General features: G+C 47.6%; 2 long non-coding RNA genes across 4 annotated transcripts in view; both read right to left on the bottom strand.

Annotated features, from left to right (window-relative positions):
- LOC131829973 (uncharacterized) overlaps positions 1-8,128 on the bottom strand; it is a 233,990-nt gene extending 225,862 nt beyond the window's left edge. For both annotated transcript variants that reach the window (XR_009353046.1, XR_009353047.1), the window contains exon 1: positions 7,905-8,128. This is a non-coding gene — a long non-coding RNA (uncharacterized LOC131829973). The remainder of the gene's footprint in view (positions 1-7,904) is intronic.
- Positions 8,129-8,591: 463 nt separating this feature from the next.
- LOC131829972 (uncharacterized) lies at positions 8,592-11,947 on the bottom strand. Of its 2 annotated transcripts, none has more exons than XR_009353045.1 (4): positions 11,562-11,947; positions 11,386-11,457; positions 9,670-10,038; positions 8,592-8,977 (listed from the first exon to the last, which is right to left on the bottom strand). It is a non-coding gene; the product is annotated as an uncharacterized LOC131829972 (long non-coding RNA). The 2 variants fall into 2 exon arrangements; XR_009353044.1 differs by having other exon boundaries at positions 9,670-9,888; positions 11,562-11,731.
- Positions 11,948-12,183: the final 236 nt, after the last annotated feature.

Here is a 12,183-nt window from a genome sequence, read left to right as displayed (position 1 = left end):
TGCCGAGTTTGGCTTCTGGATAAATCAAAGCAGCTCTGCGGCAAGAGTCAGGGACAGACTAACTTCCAGGGAAGAGCTTCACTCTGCAAATTTATTACTTTCTCAGCCATAAACAAGGTCACCCACAGCACCTTTCACCTTGATGAGAAATTCAAAATTTCGGAAGGAAAAATTGCCCGGCCAGTGGAGAAATCTTAACTTGCCGCACAGTCTCTCCCTCTCTTTTTTTTTTTTAAACATAATTTCTCCATCATAAATTTGTCCTGGTTAACCCAAGAAGACCTGTGGTTTTTGATTTGTGTGAGTAAACATCTTAAATCTCACTGCTAACTACAGATCCCTAAATCTAACTGTTTTTGCTGACAAGAGAAGAAAATTTGGAAGGCCCAGACTTCACAGACATTTTTCTTGGCTTTGGCATCCTCTGCCAGTGACTGTCAAGTTGATGTTGTCACCTTTGATCACTTCGTTTGTAGGAACACGAGAATGGGAGAAAGATAACTTACGCCCCAGCCATCCTGAGTCTCAGCCACCGTAGGCAAAGCATGGAAAAGAGGGAGCACAGTCAGAGCCAGGAGGGGCAAGATGGAGGGTGGGGAGCAGGTTGAGGGAACGGGGAGGACCACCAGGACACCCGGGGCAGAAGGGAGCCTCCAACACCGCCAGCAGCAACACTGCCATCTCACACACACTTCCCAAATCTCACCGCTCCCTTCGAGAAGGGAAATCGATTCACACTGAAACTTCAAGGGATTCTGTGACCTCCCAGTGAATAGAATCCAGGGGAAGTCAAGCTGTGGGCCTTCCAGGGCTAGGTCAGAGGACAATCCTATCTCCCTCCCTCCTTCTCTCTATCTCTTACTCTCTCTCTCTCCCAGCCGCCATATTTTTGGGAAGCCCAGACCACGTGGAGTGGCCCCATGGGGAGTACTACATCCAACTTAGAACTTCAGCCGAAATCCAACATCGAGCACCAGACAGGTGACGGATTGACTGACTGATGGACTGACTGAAGATGCCAGCCCCTAGTCTTCAGCGCCCCCTCAGCTGGTACTGAATGGAGGAGACAGTCCTACATGCCTTGCAGATCCATGATAAAAATATACATTCAGGGTCTTTTTAAGTTATGCTTGGGGGTAGTTTGTTAGACACACAGAGTAAATGGAACAATATGGAAGCTAGAAACCAGGATTGCTCAGAATTACACAAATGGCCAGGACCAAGGGACCACAGAGAACAAACTGGAAGGCAAAGCAGGTCAAGAGTGCTAAAGCCAACACCAATTCTGAAAGGTCATGAGGTCAAGGACACTCTTGTATTTCTCCAGCTGTAAGAAAAATCATTTTCATGCTGGAAATCTGTTTTCACAATTAGTGGCTGTCCCTACTATGATTCTGGATTCTCTAAGTCTACAAACTTAAGTTTTTCCTTTAAAGGATCAAATAGTCAGTTATTCCAAAGGCCAGGATTACAATATGAGGCCATCAGTGTAGCACAGTTCCCACTCTGAAGCTTCAGATGAGATCTCCAGCTGCCCGACCCTTAGGTACTTCAACTCTAGCACATAAGGATGAGCTCATCTTCTGATCTCTGTACCTGTCAAAACTATTTGATGTTCTGCACAAGCCTCAAGGTAATTACAGAATTAGCAGACACCAAAGTTAAAGAAAAAGGGATCCCAGCATAACATTACCAAAAAAAAAAAAAAAAAATCATCATCAAATCACAAAGGTAGAGGGGCACCTGGGTGGCTCAGTGGGTTAAGCCGCTGCCTTTGGCTCAGGTCATGATCTCAGGGTCCTGGGATCAAGTCCCGCATCGGGCTCTCTGCTCGGCAGGGAGCCTGCCTCCCCCCCCCCCTCTCTCTCTCTGCCTGCCTCTCCATCTACTTGTGATTTCTCTCTGTCAAATAAATAAATAAAATCTTTAAAAAAAAATCACAAAGGTAGATAGCAAGAGAGAAAGAAAAGAATAGAGGACTACAAAACAATCAGGAAACAATGAAAAAATGGCAATGGGAAGGCCTTACCTATAAATGATTACTTTAAACGTAAATGGATTAATTTTCTAATCAGAAGACATGGACTGGTTGCGTGCATTTAAAAAAAAAAAAAAACACACAAGATACAACAAATATGGTTCCTGTCAAGAACAGTTGGAAGGTGCTCCCTCGCCCCCCTAATAACAAAGCAGCAACTTGTGGCTAATGACTTGGAACATAATCCTAATGGGGGCAGGAGGGCAACAAAATGACCCCACAGAGACTTTTCCTGCCATGAGCCTTTTTCAGACAACAAAACCCTCCACCAAACCCCCAGGAGTCTGCAGAGGCTGTGATTTTATTTGTCCTCCAACTTCTCGAGTGTAAGAAAAATTGCCCCTTTTATGCAAGTTTACAGAGGGTGTCCCACACAGGCTTGTGCTCAGAGTCCTCACTTCCCTTCCACTGGGCAGGCGACAGCAGATGTGAGGATGTAGGCTCACGAGTCAGCATGGATGAGCTTCATTTACCAAGTGGGAAGGGGGGCAGGAAAGGGGGATGGGGATTCTCACAGCAGAAGACACCTCTCAGGAGTCAAGCCCATGACCCAGCTAATTACACTCACCTTGCTGATCTGTTCCCTTTGCCACATTTCAAGAGGCACTGGAAATAGATGTCCTGGCGCTCCGTTCAAAGGCGTTGTCTTATTCTGTTTGTCCTCTGACTACATGGGTTGTTCCTAATCCAACAGGATCAAAGCTTCCCAAACCTTGTCAGCCTCATAGGAAATTTCTCTCGCTGGGACAGCAGGGAAACCCGACCCTAGTGTTCCTGCCTGCCCTCACCAGGCTTTTGCTTCTCAGTGTGGTAAAAGGGACGACAGCCCTTTCAACAATGGAGAAAAGAGCCAATGTCTTTTCAGAAAGATTACTCAGGTAATAAAATCACCACTGCTATCGTGGAGAGCATTAAGTGGCATATAGAACTGTTGAATCACAATGTCCTACACCAGAAACTAACATAACATCGTATGGCACACTACTCCAATAATCAAAGTTAAATTAAGTTAAAATTAAATTCTGGGTTTTTTAAGATTTTATTTATTTATTTGACAGACAGAGATCACAAGTAGGCAGAGAGGCAGGCAGAGAGAGAGGAAGGGAAGCAGGCTCCCTGCCAAGCAGAGAGCCTGATGCAGGGCTCGATCCCAAGACCCTGGGATCATAATCAGAGCCAAAGGCAGAGGCCTTAACCCACTGAGCCACCCAGGTGCCCCTAAAATTAAATTCTTAAAGAAATTCAGGAAAGAAAATCATCACCTGTACAGTACCTAGAGTAAGTGACGTTGATACAACTTTTGTGTCAGGATCCCACCTCTGTCTCATTGCTATAACAAAGCACCACACAGGGGCGCCTGGGTGGCTCAGTGATTAAGCATCTGCCTTGGGCTCTGGTTATGATCCCCTAGGATCAAGCCCCAAATTGGGCTCCCTGCTCAGTAGGAAGCCTGCTTCTCCCTTTCCCACTCCCCCTGCTTGAATTCCCTCTCCTGCTGTCTCTGTCTGTCAAATAAATAAATAAAATCTTTAAACAACAACAACAAAGTGGCACACCCATGTAGCTTCAGTGACAGAAATTTAGTTGTTGCAGTACTGGGGGCGGAATGTCCGAGATCAGGGCGTCAGCATGATTGGGAGCTGGTGAGAACACTTTTCTGGAGTTGCAGACAGCCACCTTCTGGTCCTGTCCTCATGTGGCAGAGAGCAGAGACCAGAGGCAAACCTTCTCCTGTCTCTAATCCCGTTCCTGAGGACCGCACCCTCATGACCCAATCCCCTCCAACGCCCCACCTGCTAACACCATCACACCTGGGGTGAGAACCTCAGCACATGAATTCATGGGGGACATACATATTCTGTCCATAATAACCTCTTGAAATTCTAAATGTTATAAATTGGTGACTTTCCCCAAAAGAGTAATTATTTTATCAAAAGAATATAGTTTACTTTTTTTATAACTTTTACATTTTAAAGATTTTATTTATTTATTTCACAGAGATCACAAGTAGACAGAGAGGCAGGCACCGAGAGAGGGGGTGAAGCAGGCTCCCAGCTGAGCAGAGAGCCTGATTCAGGGCTCTATCCCATGATCCTGAGATCATGACCTGAGCCAAAAGCAGAGGCTTAACCCACTGAGCCATCCAGGCATCCCAAGAATATGCTTTACTTCTAAAAGGAAAAGTTTTTCATGGTGAGGTCATGTGGTGAAGTTTAAGTGATTCAATTTACAGACCAAATCTTCTCACAGCTAATCATCTGACAGCCCTCCTCCCCGCAGGGCACTGGACACAGCAAGTGCCCTATCAGTAGCATTAAATAACACAATGCTAGCTCCTAGAGCTGGGTCATCTCCCCTATTCCCCCAAATCAAGATTGCTTTAAAAGACTTGAAGTCAACTTGTCTCAAAGCAAGGTTCTTAAAAACCATAGTACTTCAAAGGGCTTCAAAAAAAAAAAAAATTCTCTTTAAAAAAAAAAAAAAAAAGGATCATAGCAACACCGTTATTTTAGGAACATCCCATAGGGAAATCCTCTAGTTAGGGATTTAGCTGTGTAAGGGGCAGGGAGGGGGTAGTTCTTATTGCCGTGGTTACCCTGGGTCCAGCACAGGCTCCAGAGTCCTCTGGTGCTGCCGTGTGTCTGTGCTCGGGGCTGGAGTCAGAGGGATCTCTGGAGTTATGCCGATGTCTTCTGTTTGTCCTGGCGCCCCCAGGTTGCCCTGCTCTTCCCTCTCCCAGCATAGACGGCTCTGCTCATTACACACTGCCGGGCAGGATGGTGACAGCGGGACACAGCAAGTACTGTTTCTGCTGTTCTCCTTCAGCCTAAGTCTGAGGGAAGCACCATGTCACTAGGTCTTGGGAGAGGGCTTCTCCATGATCTGTCCCACTCCTAGGGGAAGGAAACCCCTCGTGGTCTCAGCGAGCCCCTCCCTCAGGGGAAGGGGGTCTCCTTAACCCTCCAGTCTCCCCGAGATGCACTGGTCTTCACTGGTGTTTCAGGGGTGGTAAGTTTTCCCATTTTTTTTCTCCAGTGGCTGAAGGCTTCTGGTCCATGGCAGAGATAGAGAAGAGGATCCACACTGGGGTTTAACAATTCATTAGAAATTTCCATTGATTTTATTTCTTCTAATGGGCTTATATGGTGTCCCATAGCATCTGGCCAAGGCAAGCAAGTGTTCCCACCCCAGGTCTCCCGAGATACTCCTGTCCTCCCACGGATACAGTCAGCTGGTTACCCGGGACTTCAGGTCTCGACTGAATTCAAGAAACCTGGGGATTTGGATACTGTTCAGCAATCCACTTTTATGAGGTTGTAGGGTTGGGAGTAATGTTCTTTCCAACTTTGCACATCCTGAGCAAAGCTGGGGACAGTCTTCAGGGAAGACTTCTACTGAAGACAGAACAGTCTTCACCACAACTTACGGGAAAAGAAAGAAATGCCAAAAATCCAAGTGACCGTCCATGGGAGCAGTTGAGTGAATGGTGACTTGTCTGTGCACTGGAGACCTACCCCGTGCAGGACAGATGAGATGGGACATCTACTGGCAAAGAAAGATGCCATGCTACATAAGTAAGCAAATAAAATAGAGCAAAGGCACACAGGAAGTGTGGTATAACCCCCTTTAAAGAAAAACAATGCTCATGTATGTGTGTGGGTGTGTCCCTTGGTTAACACCTGTTAGGACATGATTTAAGATATTAACCCTCCGGCCAGTTCTGCTAGGTAAGGCCTGCTTTTAGAGCACATCTTGCCCCAGCGTGTGTAACAGATTAGGAAACAACCTGAGCCTAGTGAGAATTTTGCATTTATTCACAATGTTGTCCATAAGAACCCCTAAATGAATGCAGAACTCTGACCCCACTTAACCGAGCACCGTAGGAATATGGGACGTGGGCACAGGCACACACAGGAGCACACGCAGGAACCCCCCGACCACCCACCAGTGACTTCGGTTCTCCACGTGGGCGGTGAGCTATGCCCTCCACACCTCGGGGAGTTCCTTCACCTTCCAGGAACGCTCCTTCCACCTCTCCCCAAGAACTCACCAGCTGCAATCTTTCTGACCTTAGGTCTGCCAGTAAAACCCAGAGCTTCTCAGGTGCCGTATTTATCAAGGTATGCGGGTTTTGGCTCACTACCTAATGTGTGCACGACGGAGCCACTGTGTTTATTAGATGCTGATACCTGTTTTGCTATGTCGCTGATGAAGTTAGGGGGTGTTATTTCTCTAACCCCCTTTTCATACAAGCCTCAGCTTTTACTGCACGATTTTTGCATTGCAGAGTAATTTCTGGGGCTGTGCAGGTCACATTGCAGCAGAACTGACCTATGCGTTCTGGGAACGAACTGGAGGAGGGGGCTGGACAGATCTTTCACTTTTGGACACAAGTCCACGTTGTATGGGTAACATAAAACACAAACCCAAATAAGCTGAGAAATAAAGGAGAAATGAGCAGAGCCTCCAAGGGAGCACAGATTGTACGGACAGCAACGCAGCCGGGGCCCCTAGGAGCGTATCAGGGCAGCCCTCTGACTCTGGGAAACTGTCTGGCTTTGAAATACGGTGTTTAGGGCCCTCCTCTTAGAGACTGACAACACCCACCCATACATTAAGGCTCAGGGACGTTCTTCAGCCCAGAAACCTGTCTAGCTATAATCGACCTAGGGTCTCTAAAACCTACGACCACAGGACACTTTCTGTTGTGGCCTCCTTAATATCCCCTGGGAGAGAATACGTGCTCAGCCTAAATCAACACAGAAAATAAAACCTGTCCTCCTGTTATTGAATGAAGCAGCAGCAGACCGAGTGTGTCTGGGCAGGAGGAAGAGTGCATTCGGGTGCGATTAGGAAGGAAATTGGGGAAAGAGAAAGAGAGTGGAATCTGACGGGGACGGCGTCACCCTGGAGACTCGGGGTCTTCCTCTGCACACTTACTTTCCAGAACCTACTGTTCGGCTCTGCAGGACCACAGAGGATCCGCTAAAGGAAGTGCCTCCGCATCGGACTTAGGCCAATGGGGCCACGAGGGGCAACTCAGCCAATCCGTGTCTAGGGACCAGCTCCACCCTTGCTGTCAAATCAAAACGTCATTATATTAACCTGAGAATTCCCGAGTCACCTCTCATGTTCGTTGGATTTGCAAATTTATGAATTTTAAAATTTTTAGGAATTTTAAAAGACGAGTTTTCTCTGAGAGCTTAGTCCCAACATTTCCACAAACTGATGATCCAAGATCCTTCTGATGCTTTATGAAATGTTAGCCTTGGTAATAATAAATGCCAAACAGAATATTTTTAAATGAAGCATGCAGGCTGAAGGGGAGATCGAGCTTTGTGGGAAATATGACAGGCATGGCCAGCCCTTACCTAGGAGGAAAGTAGGCAGCATTTCTCAGGCGATCAGCTGAGCTGGTTTTCCCGCCCGGAGGAGGGAACTGAACAGAAGTTCTAGAGCTTCGAGAAGCTAAAAGTCCGTTCCACGGCCCACAGCTAAAGCATGAGGGATTCTCTCTCTATGGTCTTAGCTTCCGGACTTAGGGATCTGGAGTGAAACCTTCTCTTAGAAGAGGAAACTGTTCCCGTGAGGAGTCTTTAAGCCTAAAGAAGCCTTAAATGTTCTGCTTTGAAGCTCGTGTGTCGCAGGTCCCACCAGGGGGAACCACAGCAGGGATCGTTCCCGTCATTGTCCCCACCCCCAGCCCGCTCCCCCAGACCCCAGGCCAGAGCTCACGCCCCACAGGTGCTGAATAAATGTTTGCAGAGTAAGGAGACAAATGAACGCTCCAGAAGATGCCACAGACCGCCCCACAGACCGCCCCACAGACCGCCCCACAGACCGCCCCACAGACTGCCCCACTCACTCGTGTCACGAACGATAACGTGGGTCCTCTTTATGCTTTTCTTAAGTAAGCGTCACATAAGCAGGGCGTATCTTGGAGGACGCAAACAGGGTGTACCTTGGAGAGCAAGTCAGGTCCCATCTTGGTTTGACCTCAACTCTTTCAGCAACCTTGGAAGGTTCGCTTAAATCCCTAGGCTTCAGTTTCCCTGTCTGCGGAGAGTGAACAACAGTAGCAGCCCCCTCTCTGGGCGGGTGGGCGGAGGGCTTGCACTGTACATGGGAAGAATCTGGAAAATTCCCAAAGCAAGCCGGTTCCCATCAGGGGGGAGTAACCAAGTAGCCAATGAGTAACCAAGACTCAAACCCACACAGACTGGCCACAGTCTGCTCCTAACTACTGTCTACTTGACCTTTCCAGTGATTTCTGCTACTTACTTCAACCGATCTGATTAAGTTACTGCACACAGAGAAGATGCTTTGATTTTGTTTTTATTACTCAAGAGGGGGGAAAAAGCCAGTATCAATAAGGGTCACGCTTCTTTTTTTTTTTTTTTTTAATTTTTTATTTTTTATAAACATATATTTTTATCCCCAGGGGTACAGGTCTGTGAATCACCAGGTTTACACACTTCACAGCACTCACCAAATCACATACCCTCCCCAATGTCCATAATCCCACCCCCTTCTCCCAAACCCCCTCCCCCCGGCAACCCTCAGTTTGTTTTGTGAGATTAAGAGTCACTTATGGTTTGGAACTACTGGGATTTCATCAAGATCAAAAGCTTTTGCACAGCAAAGGAAACAGTTAACAAAATCAAAAGACAACTGACAAAATGGGAGAAGATATTTGCAAACGACATATCAGATAAAGGACTAGTGTCCAGAATCTATAAAGAACTTAGCAAACTCAACACCCAAAGAACAAATAATCCAATCAAGAAATGGGCAGAGGACATGAACAGACATTTATGCAAAGAAGACATCCAGAAGGGTCACGCTTCTGAGCGAGGGAGCTGCTTTCCCGCGTGACCTCAGGAATCAGGCCTTTCACAAATGGCACTAGACCCTTCCTCCAAGGAATCACACAATTTCCTGAAAAGAAATAACATGCTCGAAGTAATTACTGTGTTTCTAAATATACCCAGAAACTGTCTTAAGTGAGTTATAAATATTATTTTTAATCTTCGTAACAACCCTAAGAGATAAGTCTCACTATTACCCTCAGTGTACAGATGAGGAAAGCCAAGAACAGAGAAATTAAGTAATTTCCCCAAGGTCACACAGCCAATGAGTAACCAAGACTCAAACCCACACAGACTGGCCACAGTCTGCTCCTAACTACTGTCTACTTGACCTTTCCAGTGATTTCTGCTACTTACTTCAACCAATCTGATTAAGTTACTGCACACAGAGAAGATGCTTTGATTTTGTTTTTATTACTCAAGAGGGGGAAAAAAAGAAACGTATTATTTTCAGGCATCAGCCAGAGCTTAGAAAATACGCCATCTGTTTGTGCCTCAGTCCAGTCAGGAAATAACAAAAAGAAATTCAAAAGATGGGGGAAACACTTAAAATGTTTGATTGCCAAGAATTCTACATGGCTTAAGAAAGCCTCCAGCTAAAAAAATAATCTTTGTATCTAATCTTCAATTACAAAGGAATAAATTAATTCCCCCCAGACCGCAGTAAAAACTTGAAAGTATTCCCACTTGTCCCATTATTTTTCAATCTGTTCAAAGAAAAACAACCAAAGACCTACAAGGAAATAATTTCAAGGGTCTTACTGTTGTGGATCCAACCACATTAGAAGATCGATGCTTCTTCCGTGCACGTATTTCAGAAAGGCATACTCTACCACAGCCTTGCTCACTCAGCACAGGGGAGAGGGTCGCTAGATACCAGATGTCCAGTCAGGAATCACGCAGAATGGGACGGAATAAACTTCTGGAACCCACGGCACAAGGCTATGCTCTGGCCCTTCTTGGAAGTCACACACAGGCGTTCTAAGGATCGATCCATCCAGGAGCACGACATGGGGAGCCATGGGGCCAGGAATGGGAGGGCCACACATTGCAAGAAAAACGGGTTGAGAGGAATGGCAGGCAGGACTCAAGCATCCTTAGTCCAAGCCCCAAATGCCATGTGCAAAGTGTCTATAAAAAGCGGATGAGAACAGGTGGTGAGGACAGCTTCCCTCATTCATTAGAAATCCTATCTGTTCCTGTGCATTACGTTCCAGGGACAGAGCCAGGAGATGGTTCAACCAAGCAAGCCAGTGGCAGAGATAAAGTCAATCATTTAGACAAATCCGTTTTCCCAAAAGACCAGAGTACAAGGCAAGACGGGCAGCACCAGGGAGCAAGGCGGAGGGAACTGTTCATGTTTGGCTGTTATTTGTCATGTTTTAAGTTAATGTCCCGACTTGCTCTTCCTGCCAGATGGTCCCTCCAGACAGAAGCGCGTCTTGAGCTGACCCAAGCCTACACAGAGTAGACACCCTCTCAGCTCAAGATGGTGGACGGGGCAGTGGACGGATGGAGAAATGCATCTGCAAACCAAGGACTGAAGGAAACTGGCCAAGCAAGTAAGACCGGACGCGGCCCCTGCACGTCAGGGTCAGGGTAGACCCCGTAGCCCACTTGCTGCCCAGCGCCAGGCAGTTCTGGAGGCCCAGGGTTTCTCAGCGTTAACAAGGAAACAGTGACGACATCGGATTGCGATGAGGAGTAAAGGCAATGATGTATCTTCAATGTTTCCAGAGGGTTTGACTCAAGGGAAAAGCTGGTAGTGGTTATGGTGGCTCCAGGAGTCGTGGCGGGAGTCGGGAGGAGATGATGGGGGGTGTGGGGTAGCGGTCAGGACCACAGCCGTAGAAGTCATGGCGGCAGTGGTCATGGGAATGGTACAGTGGTCCTAATGGTGGTGGCAGTAATGACAATCATAGCAGCAACGGTAGTGGTGGTAGCAATGGTGGCCGTGGGAGTGGCGGTCATGGTCGTCATGGCTATAGGACTGGCGGGAACTACAGGGGTTTAGCAGTGGGAGGAGCAGGGGAAGGGGAGTAACTTCCCCGGGACTCTCCCATCACCCCGACAAGGGGCAGGTGCGCCCTTCAGCCGAGGCCAGCCCCCAGGTTGGTGGAAAGTGTGCAGAAGAGGGAAGAAGTTGTGCTACTCGGAAGCCATAGAGACAACAGCCCCAGCCCACCCCCACCCACTGTGACTGAGGAAAAGAGCAAGGACGTACACGTACAAAATCTATTTCAATCCTGTCTGAATTTTTTTAAACTGTATTTTCAGATCAGCTTTCTACCCCTTTCTGTCTAGTCTCCATCTCTACAAATGCGGGGAGGGGGATGGAATCTTGTTCCCAACCCGTGGAAGCAGAGAACCCACCCCGACCCCAGTGCAGGTAAAGATGCAGAGAAGCGGGTGGTCTGCTGCACCACCCGCGGCCTGGACCACAGCGGGGCCGCTGCTTGCGAAACCGAACACGCTTACCGTGGAGCCCAAAGCACACCGTCACCAGCGTTCACCTGCACACGTACACAAATGTCCATAGCAGTTTTATCCCTAACAGCAAAAGACAGAAATGCCTTTCAATGCCTGAACTTCAGGTTCACAAACCTGGGTCACCCGCGCAGTGAAACAGCCCTCAGCCATGGAAAGCAGCAGACCTGCTTGCACAACGGCCGGGACACGTCTCCAGGGTTTGGTGGGAAAGCCCGTCTCTGTAGGTCACAGACGGCAGGTTCCACTCAGACAACATCGTCAAAAGGACACAAGTGCAAAGACAAAGAACAGATCGCTGGTTGCCAGGGCACAGGGGTGGGGCCTGCACGTAAGAGGATACACTGGGCTGTCCTTCGTATTGACGGAATATTGATTTTGGCAGAAGTTACGTGAATCTCTGCACGGGGTAAAAATGCACAGGTCTGTACACAAGGACAAACACGAATGAGGGGATGAAAAGTTACTGAATTCTTCGAGCTGATGCAACGTGGTCTGGACTCTGGCCCCGGTTCACTAACAAACATCACTGAGCAGGAAAGCCGGGCGCTTCCCGTGTGCAGAGACTGGGGAGAAAAATGGAGAAAAACCGAGGCTTAATTTCAAGTCCCAGTAGGAATATTTTTTGAAGCAAAAAGGGTATGCATTTCATGGGACGCTAAGAGGCTATTACACACAGAGAGGGAAAAGGTTATCTTAAATAGGTCACGTATAGATGACACCACGAAGGGCCACTGAAACCGAAAAAACATAGTGATTTCATCGGAGAGCCTTGTAAGTGCCTCCGCT

This window comes from Mustela lutreola, chromosome 4 (genome assembly GCF_030435805.1).
Source record: "Mustela lutreola isolate mMusLut2 chromosome 4, mMusLut2.pri, whole genome shotgun sequence".
NCBI classification, from domain to species: Eukaryota; Metazoa; Chordata; class Mammalia; order Carnivora; family Mustelidae; genus Mustela; species Mustela lutreola.
The sequence above is the reverse complement of the archived record's forward strand: the minus strand, read 5'-3'. Positions and strand labels throughout refer to the sequence as shown.